The sequence below is a fragment of the Ipomoea triloba genome, chromosome 5 (assembly GCF_003576645.1).
Source record: "Ipomoea triloba cultivar NCNSP0323 chromosome 5, ASM357664v1".
NCBI lineage: Eukaryota > Viridiplantae > Streptophyta > Magnoliopsida > Solanales > Convolvulaceae > Ipomoea > Ipomoea triloba.
The window spans coordinates 5,882,557-5,895,705 of record NC_044920.1 but is presented as its reverse complement, the minus strand read 5'-3'; positions in this window follow the sequence as shown (position 1 = coordinate 5,895,705).

The window sequence follows — 13,149 nt, the reverse complement described above, 5'->3', positions numbered from 1 at the left end:
GATATCAAGTATCACAAAATCAGAGAGTTGGTTGCTGAAAAACAAATCAACATTGAGTATTGTTCAAGTGAATGACAAGTTGTAGATATTTTTACGAAACCGTCGAAGACTGAGACATTTCTTAAATTGAAGAAGGATATTGGGATGACCAATATATCCATCCAACTTGGTTTAAATGAGACAATGTTATAATAATATTGTTATTATATTGTTAAACCAAAGTAGCTAGTAGTTAGTTTGTTAATTATATTTGTTAATTAGAACTAGTCAATTAGTGGGTAATAGCATAGCAACATGGGGTGTCCCTTAATTGTAGCATGCAGTACGTGGAGCTCATGAGCAAAGTTTTAGCATTCTTTGTTTCATTTATTTACTATAAATAGGTTGTATCTATTCCAGTTTAAAGGCAATCAATTCTTATTTTTCCCTATTCATCTCTTTCTCTCAATAATATATATATATATATATATATATATATATATATATATATATATATATATTATAGATATATTATATTTAATATATCTAACACTTCCAATAACTTAGGGAAGCCGAAAAGATGGCTAACAATGACTTCAGTATTTAATTACAACTTAAAGACTTCTTCAATAACAAATCAGACCATTAAAAAAAACATGTTAACCAAACGACGTAGTTTTAATTAAGCGGGAAAATGAAGCAATTTGATTGGCCAAAATCTTATGGCTTTAATATATAGTAGGATATCTTGTATATATATGCTCTATTTTAGATACCAGCACAGTACACATAGTCTGGATAATTAGGAACAATTTCCAATGAGCAAACAATGCAACTTGTGATTGAAAAAAATTAAATGAATTTTTATATCATCTATGTTTTGGGAATCCAAATGCTACATCAATATCTATTAACCTGAAGATAAAATCTGAAACTTGACAAAGAAAATCTCCAAAAAGGCGTCACTTTGCCTAGGCGAGAAAATGAAGCAATCTTATTGGCCAAAATCTTATGGCTTTAATATATAATAGGATAGGATAGGATTATTATTATTATTAATCTTATAAACAATATAATGAAAATTTTTAATCACTATTACATAGAAACAAAGAATTCATTCGCCATTATAAACAAAGAATTCATTACACACAACTCACACTATTCACGGATGCATAGATCAACGCACAGAATGAAAATTTTGCTGTTCAAAATTTAGGCTGATAGAGAATATACCCCGGCCCGGGTATACCGCCCTACGAATACTATACGTATGTTGCGTGTACTATACGGGTATTAGCTCATCCCTATATTAGGGACCTTAGCCCTTCAAGTTAGGGACTTTTGGACTTTTCACCCCTCTCTTCTTCTCTCTAAAAGGCCTAAGAGGTAAAATGCTCCCTACTCTCTCTAGTCTCTACTTCATTGAAGAACAATAAATAAAAGAGATGATTTGGCCTAAATGCTTCCATTTACTTCATGCTTTACATACATTTCTATACACATGAGTACAAGATGGAATTAAACTCCATCAAATGGCGCCGTATATGGGGATCACGTACAAAAAGCTGTGTTCCTCTAATCATCAGAAAGGGAAAAGATTGTTGAGCCACTAGCAATATCCAGGGTCACGGTGTGAACAATCGTCGTGGACCCCGCCTAGCATGCAACTGCCGACGATGTTTCCACCGTTTACCAGGCATTTTTTGAGAAAATCAGGGCGAAAACGAAGTTAACCCTGACCTCTGCAGCCCGACGGAGTTCCCCTACCATCTCTGCTCTTCCCCGGTCGTGTCTACTATGACGGAGAGTGACGAATGGTCGGGATTCCTTGGTAAGGCCATGCAACAGATTAGATTAAAAAAATCCAGAATTTTCCAAAAATTGAGAGATCCGGCGTCCTAAGAAGGTGAGAGTCTCATTCAACAGTAGAGGAATCATCGGGAATCAACACAACCGGTCACCTCCAACGAGTCATAAACACGGTTGGGCTGGTTTTTTGGGTGGGATACAAAAATATGCCGCTTTTGAAAAGGGAACAAAGATAGGAAAAGTACTTCCATGGAATGCATGTTTGATTAACAACAAATGCATTCAGAGAATACATGTTAGCTTTTCCAAAAAAAAAATTAGTTAAAAGGTAGAAAATGAAGGTATGATACGTGTATGTGTACAGTATTGTAGTTAAAATGAAAAAAAGATGTATGTATACAATATTGTAGTTAAAAGCCAAAAAAAAAAGATGGTATATATATGTATAAGGGGGAAAAATAGTATTGTTGTTAACCTCATTAAATGCTAAATCATTTAAAATGTATAATTGTTAGTTAATTAGAATGTACTAATTATTACATAATTATGAGGAAAATTAAATGTAACTAACAATAATTTGTAATTAGTGTATAATAATAATGAGAACTAAATGTTTAATAATTACATAATTACTACAATTTTTTCGACTTATTACGTAAAAAAAAGAAATAAATAGAATAATAATATGCTTGCAAAAAAAAAAGAGTGATAAATTGTTGTGTTCATATTTATGATTCATTTAACAAGTTAAGTTCACCATACATGTTGTCATGAATGTAATATTCTACCGACCATGGATAAATATTCTCAACATTACAGTTACCAATCAACATCGTCACTACGACATTGTCCTGTGTATTGAATAATACAACACTATCTGTTGCGTCAATTTGGAAATATGTTGATATTTCCTCCCACAGTTGCGTGAATAATGCTTCATCGAAGTAGAGCTCTAATTTTCGATTTCCAACAATTATTGTTAAAGTGTCATTGAAGATGTAGGAGTGGTTGAGATGCACACAACAAAGCATGCTAAAGAAGTGTAAGAATAAGTTAGTAAATAAAAATAGCATTTTGACGAAAATTGAAAGTATACTCTAATGTGTATTGTTTCTTACCGCTAAAGGTTGAGACAAATCAATATACCACGAACGGTGTCGTCGAAGTATTTATTAAATGACAATGATGATGGGATAGCAGACAATTATTTGGTCTAAAATATAACAAAAAAAGTTCATATATGTACTTATGTATAATCTATAGACTATAGTTTATGGATTATAGTGTAATGTTACCTTGTTCACAATTGCGAGATGTTATGTATTCCCCATAACGATTAGGCTCTAGTTTTATCTCGTCGGTATTGTTGTAGCCATAGTAGAAAAAAGTTTTAAAAGTGAAGAAACCATTATGTCTAAAAAGTACAATGTCTCCAGGATATAAATCATTCTCTATCATGAAATTCGATGCTCCCGTTGTGAAGTGCATGTTCTCAATGGTAACTTCAATTCCGTCGTATATCCTTTGGCACCTTGCAAATCTTGGAAAAACATTGGTTCCAACACATTTGAACCTAACATCTGTAAATATTTAACCCACGATGGCGCTGCGAAACATGCGTATTGATTTGATGTTGTATGTATTACTATTGCATACAATATTTTTTTCCCGTTAACGTTTCCCTATCATAAGCGTTGATAGCTGACATGTTTGTAAAACGAACAAATATGTCAATGTTGGAATTTTAGATGTTAAAAGAGATATTGTATATGGAAGATGGTGAGTTATTGGTATACGATGGAAGTGAATTTTGTGTGGTTTATATAACACTGGGGAAAAGACGAAACATGCCTCTCATTGGGAAGCATTTGACTTTAATATTTTTAATTTTAAAATAAACAAGTTAGTAAAAAAATTAAAAATTGATATACAATTCCCTAAAAAAAAAATTTGTATATTCCTGAGAGGTATGTTAATAGCATTTATAAATTGAAAAAATACACAACATTGTGGTTCCCTATTATTTTCACCAATTCACATAGTTGAACAATTTTCGATGGATAAGTGTTACTTCTCCATAAAATTGTTTCATTCCATGTATAACCATCACTTTTCTATAAACCTAGTTTGATTCAAACAAGAAAATAGAATTTAATATGGAGAATAACAAACATGGCTCCCTAAGAGGCATCTTACATAAATTTATAAATTCCAACCAGAAAACGGAATTTGATATTAACCAATAATTTTCGAAATTTGATAATAATCAACAATTATCGGAATTCGAATAAGCATCACTTTCTATCAAGGTGTTTTTTCTGAGAACTATAAAGATTGTTTGATTCCCATGGCAGATGTAAATTATAAGAATTAACCAACAATTTTCGGGATTGAATAAACAACACCTTCTATAAAGATTGTGGCTATGTTTGGCAAACCTAGCTGAAAAGTAGCTGAAAACTGAAAAGCTATAAGCTTGAAGCTGAAATCTAAAGAGCTATTAAGCTAGCTGTTATGCTTAAAAGTGTTTGGTAAAATTAGCTTTTTGATAAGCTGATAAATGTAAAAAGACTAAAAATGACATTTTCATACAATTTAAATAGTTTTAAATTTAAATAGGTTTGTTTATATATTATAATATAAAATAGTGAAAATCAATATATTTTAATAAAATATAAAGTAAGAAACATATCAAGTAAAACAAAATGTTTATAATTCATAAGATTAGTTCATAAAAAATCAATGTTCAAACACAAATGTCAAATTGAAATTACAACCAAACATATTGAAGAGAAAAAGTCAAAAAGGTTTTAATTGGAAATGGTAAAGGATGTCATTTCTTTAAAATAATAAGGTCAAAGATGGAAAAAAAGTTAGGAAGCTACTAGCTTATTTTGAAATGCTACCTTAGGTAGCGTTAAAAAATAAGCTTATTTTAGGAACATTACCAAATAGAGATTATGGCTCTGTTTGGCAGATCTTATAGTTTATTTTAAGCTACTAATAAGCTATAAGCTCTGTTTGGTAATGTTCCTAAAATAAGTTAGTAGCTTAAAATAAGAGCTTATTTTTGAACGCTACCTAAGGTAGCGTTTCAAAATAAGCTAGTAGCTTCCTAACTTTTTTCCATCTTTAACCTTATTATTTTAAAGAAATAACATCATTTACCATTCTCAATTAAAACTTTTTTGGCTAAACCTTTTTGACTTTTTCTCTTCAATATGTTTGTTGTAATTTCAATTTGACATTTGTGTTTGAACATTGATTTTTGTATGAACTAATCTTATGAATTATAAACATTTTGTTTTTTTTTTTTGAATAACAAACATTTTGTTTTATTTTATATGTTTTCAAATATATGTTCTTACTTTATATTTTATTAAAATATATTGATTTCACTATTTTATATTTTAATATATAAACAAACCTATTTAAATTTAAAACTATTTAAATTGTATGAAGATGTCCTTTTTAGTATTTTTACATTTATCATCTTATCAAAAAGCTAATTTTATCAAACACTTTTAAGCATAACAACTAGCTTAACAGCTCTTTAGGTTTCAGCTTTGAGCTTATAACTTTTTAGTTTTCAGCTTTCAGCTACCTTTTCAGCTAGGTTTGCCAAACATAGCATATAGCTTATTAGTAGCTTAAAATAAGCTATAAGCTCCTAAATAAGCTCTGCCAAACAGAGCCTGTTTCATTCTAACAAAAAACGAGAGTTGACCTTAAGAACAGCAAACATGCCTCCCTAAGATGCATTTTAATTGAATTTAATTTTTTTAAACCTGAATTTGTAATTAAAAAACACACAATTTCCGGTGAAGTCAAATTGTAAATGATGGTTGTAAAAAGATTTGTTATACCCCATACCTCTGAAATTGCTTTACTATGGTAGATCTAAATTATAACAATTAACCAACAATTTTCGGAATTTAAATAAGCATCACTTTCTATAAAGATTATTTGATTACCACAAAGAAGAAAAGAACTTCATCTAGAGAACAACAAACATGTCTCCCTAAGATGAATGTTACATGAATTCATGATTAAAAAAATAATAAATTCTGGTGAAGTCTAACCAGTAAATGATGGTTGTCATTTCCCACAAGAAACATGCCTCCATGAGATATATGTTATTTGGAATTTCTTATAAAAGGGACACCAAAATAATTTACGCAGACATAAAAAATATATTAAAAATATCAAAACCTTTGTTATACTCTGTACTTCCGAAATTTCTTTATGACATATGCAAATTTTAACAATTATCAATTGCACGTTTTTTGGGGTGGTGAAATATGTCAGTTTGCAATGCCCCCCCCCCCCCAACTCTATTATACAAGTCATGCAAATATTGTCATTCCAATTGCTGTGCATAATGGATTTGATGTCATATTACTTATGATACGACATGCAATGGGTTTAAGTTCTGAACACGGTGTTGAAATAACGGGAAGATTGATCTTTGATACTCCAATGGGTCATACCCATACTACATATCGTATTACTACGCAGGAAGAGTGGCAATACTTCATACAACAAACATCCAACCTTGGTGAGTTGCATGTTTATGTTACCCTAGAAGTCAATGTTGCGCCACAAATTTCAAATGTTGCAGCCTTTGGTGCATACGAACAATATGCTGATTTTAGTAACTTTGGTGCTTCAATCGGCCCAAATTATTATACTTCTGGAGACACTTCCGCTGGCACATCTTTGCCAACAGCATCTCACCCAGCTGAATCGTTTGAGAGTACAGAATTAGAGCCCGAAGATATACTATCACAAAGTTCAGAAGGTTTGTCTGAAGAAGATACAAATGACCATTTTTCATTCAACTTTGAGTCATTTCAAGAAACACATGACACCAATTTTGAAGATGAGCAACAACGCGGAAAAAGAATTGACGATTCTGAAATTCCTTACTACTATGCGCCAGTTTCATTTAATACCGTACGGTTAGCGTGACGAAGAATCTGAATCAAGGTTGTCGTATGACCCCACAACAAATGTGCTTAAGGCAGGTATGGTTTTCACTGGGTTTGATGAGCTAAAAAAAAGTTGTGACCATATACCATATCCGACAGAAGAGGCTATTCAAAACAAACCACAAGAAAAGCATGAGGTGGCAAGTGGTGTGTTCTAATTTCAATTCAAGAGAACAATCATGTCGTTGGTCATTGTCTACACGAAAATTGCAAGGAGCATATGATGAATGGAAGATCACAAAGTGCAGTGACAGCCACATTTGCCCACGTGATTTCAACCGAGGTAGGGTGGACAGAATAATTACAAGTGGACTAATTGTCGATTTGATTTTCGGTAAGATCGGCGTTGATCCTGAGTACAAAATAAAACACATTCAATATCTTGAAGTGTTATCCCTTAGGCCTTATCCCTTCCCGTAACTGGTAGGCCATCCACCTTCAATCCGAATAACACTTCAATATCTTGAAGTGTTATGCCCACCTCGCCGAAGGGCATGTGAAAGGCGTGGACCTCTGGACGCCAATGCTCTATAATGGCGGCAATTAATGCATGGTCCCTAACTTAATATTTGTGAGGTGAGCGACTCCGTAAAATCCTGCAACACGCAGATAATGCTGCATTCTCGGATGGCGAGTCTCTCTACTTTGTGTCTGCATATCATATCGACCGACATTGAGTCGGGGATCATAGCATCGGTTTGTCCAAATGGCTCGACAACGATGATTTTGTTGAAATACTAGCAACGATGGATCAATTGGTCCCAGATGCAATGACATCTCCATAACTATAAACAAATATTTATTAACAAATGCAATGACATCTCCCTAACTTAATAATAATATTCCAAACTAATACATTAAAAAAAAACAAAAAAAGTTGAAGTTGTTGCCAATAATTACTTAAAAGAACTTCAGCTAGCAAAGGTTCAGGTAAGTGATTTACAACGATATGTGAAGTCAATGGAAGAGGAGCAAACTAAATTGGAATATAGAATAAAAGAAATGCAAGATCAGGGTGCTGCTTTTGCAGATGCACAAACAAGAGTTAAATCACTTCAAGATACGGTTTCTGCAAAGGAACAAGGCTTGTTATGTTTGATCTGTGTTATAACTCCATTTAAATTTTTAAACTTTATTATTATTATTTTTTCTGTAGTATCCACTTTTGGCTCACTCTATTTGCCTATGGAAAATATGTATATATTTTCAAATTTAGTCCTCATTGTAAATATTGAATTTAATATTACACTATTTAAAATACAAAATTGCATGCAATCCACGTGGTTTAAAATTCATACATAACATGCACTCCTTATATACATATAACATGGCCTCACCGAGAGCATATTATGTGAATATTGGTTAAAAAAACACAGGAAGAACTTCAATGTTTAATGCAATGGAATGGGAAAACAATTATAGCTACATGTCATGCATGCCTTTCAAATGAAACTGGGATGTGCAAAATACACATGTGAACGTCCTCAATCTTTGTCTATGTGCTATAAAAGCTTCAATCACCACCTTAAAACCCAATCTACCACTCACGTATAGACCTACCCAGTGCCAAATTACTCTACCCTTTGCATATATATATATATATATATATATATATATATATATATATATATATATATATATATATATATATATGACTTATTTTTCTCGATCTAAGAAGCACTGCAGCAACAAACATAACAGACCTTGTTCCTACGGAAAAAATAATAATAATAACAAGCCTACAGAAAAAATAATAATAATAGCAGGTCTTGTTCCATACATTCACGAACGTTAATAACACAAACACACTGGATTCAAGAATTAATAAAGGACAAAGACTCTTTCATTATACAAAACACAAAGAAGAACTGATTTGTGGGAGCAAGGTGCCCACCACGGGAGTAAGGTGCCCGTTATGGTCCACGGACCGATCTATTACGACGGCGGTCGAAAAAAATGCTACGACCGAAAAGTCAGAAAAAACTACGGGAGCAAGGTGCCCGTTACGGTCCTCAAACCGATTTGTGGGAGTAAGGTGCCAACCACGGAAGTAAGGTGCCCGTTATGGTCCACGGACCGATTTGTTACGACAGCGGTCGAAAAAAACGCTACGACTAAAAAGTTAGAAAGAATTACGGGAGTAAGGTGCCTGTTACGGTCCTTGAACTGATTTGTGGGAGCAAGGTGCCCACTACGAGAGCAAGGTTCCCGTTATGGTCCTCGGACCGATCTTTTTGGGTGTATAGTGCCCACTACAAGAGCAAGGTGCCCGTTACGGTCCTCGAACCGATTCGTGGGAGCAAGGTGCCACTTATGGTCTTCGTGCCGATCTTTTTGGGTGTATAGTGCCCACTACGGGAGCAAGGTGCCCGTTATGGTCCTCAGACCGATCTTTTGGGTTTGGTGCCCATCACAGGAGCAAAGTGCCTGTTTATTTGCCCGTTCATAGGGCATTAGGAGTAAGGTGCCCATTCGCGATCATTAAGATCCATGAATTCCGTCAAACGCTCGAGCCCACCTTTTCGAAGTAGTGACTGAGCAAAGTTGAAGTTTTAAAAGCTTGTGAATTTTTTAATTCACTTTGTAAATTGTACACGATCATATATATAGACTAGTCGTGTGCAAAGTCTGGTTAGGTTGGCATTGCCACCACTGGTGCTATAAGTCCGATTAGGTCGGCATTGCCACCATCGGCACGATGAGCCTGAGGTCATATCTCGGCATAAACCTTACGTAGTAGGTAATTAAGTCCGGTTAGGTCGGCATTACCACCACGGCGCCTTAAAGCCTAATTAGGTTAGCATCGCCACCATCGGCACGATGAGCCTGAGACCATATCTCGGCATAAACCGTACGTAATAGGTAATTAAGTCCGGTTAGGTCGGCATTACCACCACCGGCGCCTTAAGCCCGATTAGGTCGGCATTGCCACCATCGGCCTGAGATCATATCTCGGCATAAGTCCTACGTAGTAGGCAGTTAAGTCTAGTTAGGTCGACATTACCACCATCGACGTTGTAAGCCGGATTAGATCGACATCATATCGCCATCACCAGCACAGTTAGCCCGGACCAATTCTGGGCATTAAGCCCTACGAGGTAGGCAATTTAGCCTGCTAGGTCGGCATTCCGCCTCGAATAAATCCAGTCCCTTGATTGGTAATTCTTGATCGCTCGATCTCATTTAAAAATCCAATCCCCCGATTGGTAAAACCCGATCCCTAGATCGGTAAAAATTGGTCTCTTAAATCATTGTAGAGACTCGATCCATAGATCGCGAGTAAATCCAATCTCTTTATTGGAAAATTTGAATCTCTAAATCGAGATTAGGTTCGACCTCCCGACCATCCGGTCGCTAGATCGGTAAAATTTGACCTCTCAATCGTATCGCAAATTCGATCCCTAGATCGGTAGAGTTCAACCGACCCTTATAGTCCAAAAGACTGTGCTTAAGGTTGTGATCTTTTTTCCTTAGCTAAGATTTTTCCTCGTTGGGTTTTTTTCTTTGCCCGAGGTTTTTAACGACGCAACCGGCATAAGACACAGACTATACGGTTTGTTTTTCCAGCCCGAACTCTTCTTCATTAGTGCTTAAAGGTTGCGCTCTTTTTTCCTTGGCTAATATTTTTTTCCCATTGAGTTTTTTCTTAGTCTAAGGTTTTTAATGAGGCAACTAGCATAAGTCCCGGACCGTAAGGTCAGTCTCCAGCCCGAACCCTTCCTCATTAACTTGACGTCAGGGCACGGAATGCTATGATAGGGAATATACCCCGGGTATACCGCCCTATGAATACTATACATATGTTGTGTGTACTATACGGGTATTAGCTCATCCCTATATAAGGGACCTTAGCCCTTCAAGTTAGGGACTTTTGGACTTTTCACCCCCTCTCTTCTTCTCTCTAAAAGGCCTAAGAGGCAAACATGCTCCCTACTCTCTCTAGTCTCTACTTCATTGAAGAACAATAAATAAAAGAGAGGATTTGGCCTAAATGCTTCCATTTACTTCATGTTTTACATACATTGCTATACACATGAGTACAAGATGGAATTAAACTCTATTATAGGTAAATACGCTATATAGTAAATACACATATCAAATTTAAATTCTTGAGAGTTTTGAGAAAACATACTTTATTAAGGTTGACCTAGAATGATTATTGCTCAGAAATGATGTTTTCTGTTGACAATACTCGAAGAATAATATACACTATAATCTAGAAGGGGAAGCGTAATTTTGTCCCAAAATTATCTGTTTTCTTCCTAAAATTCACGGAATTAAAATCCCATGGGGCGCCAGGGATTCTAATTCCATGAAAATGAGTGGAATTGCATTTTCCTCCAAAAAAACAAAGGAATTTAGTTGGCTTCGGAATTAGGTGGGAATTAAGTGGAAATGAAATTGTAATTCCCTCCAACCAAACGCCCCGTTAGTCCTAATATTATAGTGTCATGATTATTTTTTATCATTTTTCAATAAAATCGTTTAAATGCAAGGGTATTTTGATTTTCAAATAAGGATTTTTTTCAAAATATAAATATAACGGATCAATCCACTTTGTAAAAAAAAACATGGTTGAAAAAATTGCTACGCACTCCTCGGGCATTTGGGGAGCGCCTATGACGCCTAGGCGGGGATTAATTGGCGCCTAGGCGCTTGCGTATTATTTTATTTTATTTTTTATTTTTTTATAACTTTGTTTAAGTATTTTTAATTTTTTAAAGACTAATAATTATAAATTATATAATACTTTAATAGTTAATACTAAAATATTAAATATTAAGCTAAAAAATATATAGAGTTTGTACAATTTAAGGTTATTTCGCTCAAAATAATGTTGTGTTGAGTGAAATAACCCATTAAAAAAAGAAGGCTAAAGTGTCATTCTGCACCATGAACTATATTGGATTATTCATGCCGCACCTTGAACTTTTATAACGTTCATTTTGATACAGAAACCATTAATTTTTTTTCATTTAGCATTTTTCACAGGTTAGCAGGGTACTATGATGACATGGCACAGGTAATTAGTTTATGTGGATATTCTTTTTAAGTCAACCCAAAATTTTTAAGTAAACCCCAAAAATCAACCCCTCACGTTGTCCCTCCCATGTGCCTTCAGCCGGACCAGTGCTCACTAGACCAAATCACCACAGCCCCTCCACAATCCACTGCTCCTCTCCTCCCTTGCGGCAGCGTGCGCCTACCTAGGGGTGACCGCGCTTCGTTCCGGTTCCGAACCGCCGGTTCACGGTTCCAAGGTTACACAAACCAGAACCGAAACCTTGTATAAAGGTTCCGGTTCCGATTCAATCGGAATTTTTTTTTTAGTATATATAATTATATATAATATGTTTTGTTATTATAAAAACCATATTATAAATTTTTTTAATTATTATTTTGGCTATTGCCTACTGGCAGTAGCTAAATATATATATTTTTTATATTTAGCTACAGCCAGTAGCTAAATGTCTAAATATAAGATTTTTTTTAATTATTTTACGGTTCTGGTACCCGTTGTTGGGCTGGAAAAGGTTTAGAAGAAAATAAAAAAAAAATCAAAAAAAAAAAGAAGAAGAAGAAAACAAAAAAAAAAAGTCCAAGTCAACATAGATTACCTATAACTTGTAGGTAACCTGTAAAAATTGCTAGATGAAAAAAAATTAATGGTTTGTGTATCGAAATGGACCTTATGAAAGTTCAAGGTGCGGCATGAATAATCCAATATAGTTCATGGTGCGGGATGACACTTTAGCCAAAAAAGAATAATAGTTAATCGACAGACTAGGCGGCCTAGTCGGTGCCTAGGAGGTTTAGTAGGCGCCTAGGAGGCCTAGGCGGTTAGCGCCTAAGTGGCCTAGGTGGTGCTTAGGCGGTCGCTTAGCAGGCCAACCTCCTACACCACAATTTAAGGTGATATGCTAGGCGGTCGATCGACGCCTAACACCTCGACAGAGATTAATCGGCGTCTATGTGAGATTTTGTAACACTTTAAAAAAGATATCGACCCTGTTTGGTAAATGGTTGTTGGCTGATTGGGTTGGCTGTTTGGGTTCGAAGGTATGATTTGTTGGTAATATTAGCTGATTGTAGAAAGTTGTTTGATAAATTGGCTGTTAGTTGATAGCTATTTGGTATAATTTCTTTTCTCAAAAAGCTAATTGAAAAGGCGGCTTTGAATAGCCTTTTGAATTTTAGCATTTTGGAGTTACAAAAAGCTTATTAACCAAATAACTAATAGTGGTCAAATAAGCCAAAATTGACTGATAGACTGATTATTTACCAAACAGGGCCATCAAAATTTCATTGTATTTAACGTTATTTTAACAATTTTATTAACGAAGAGCTAAAGATGATAATATCACAATAA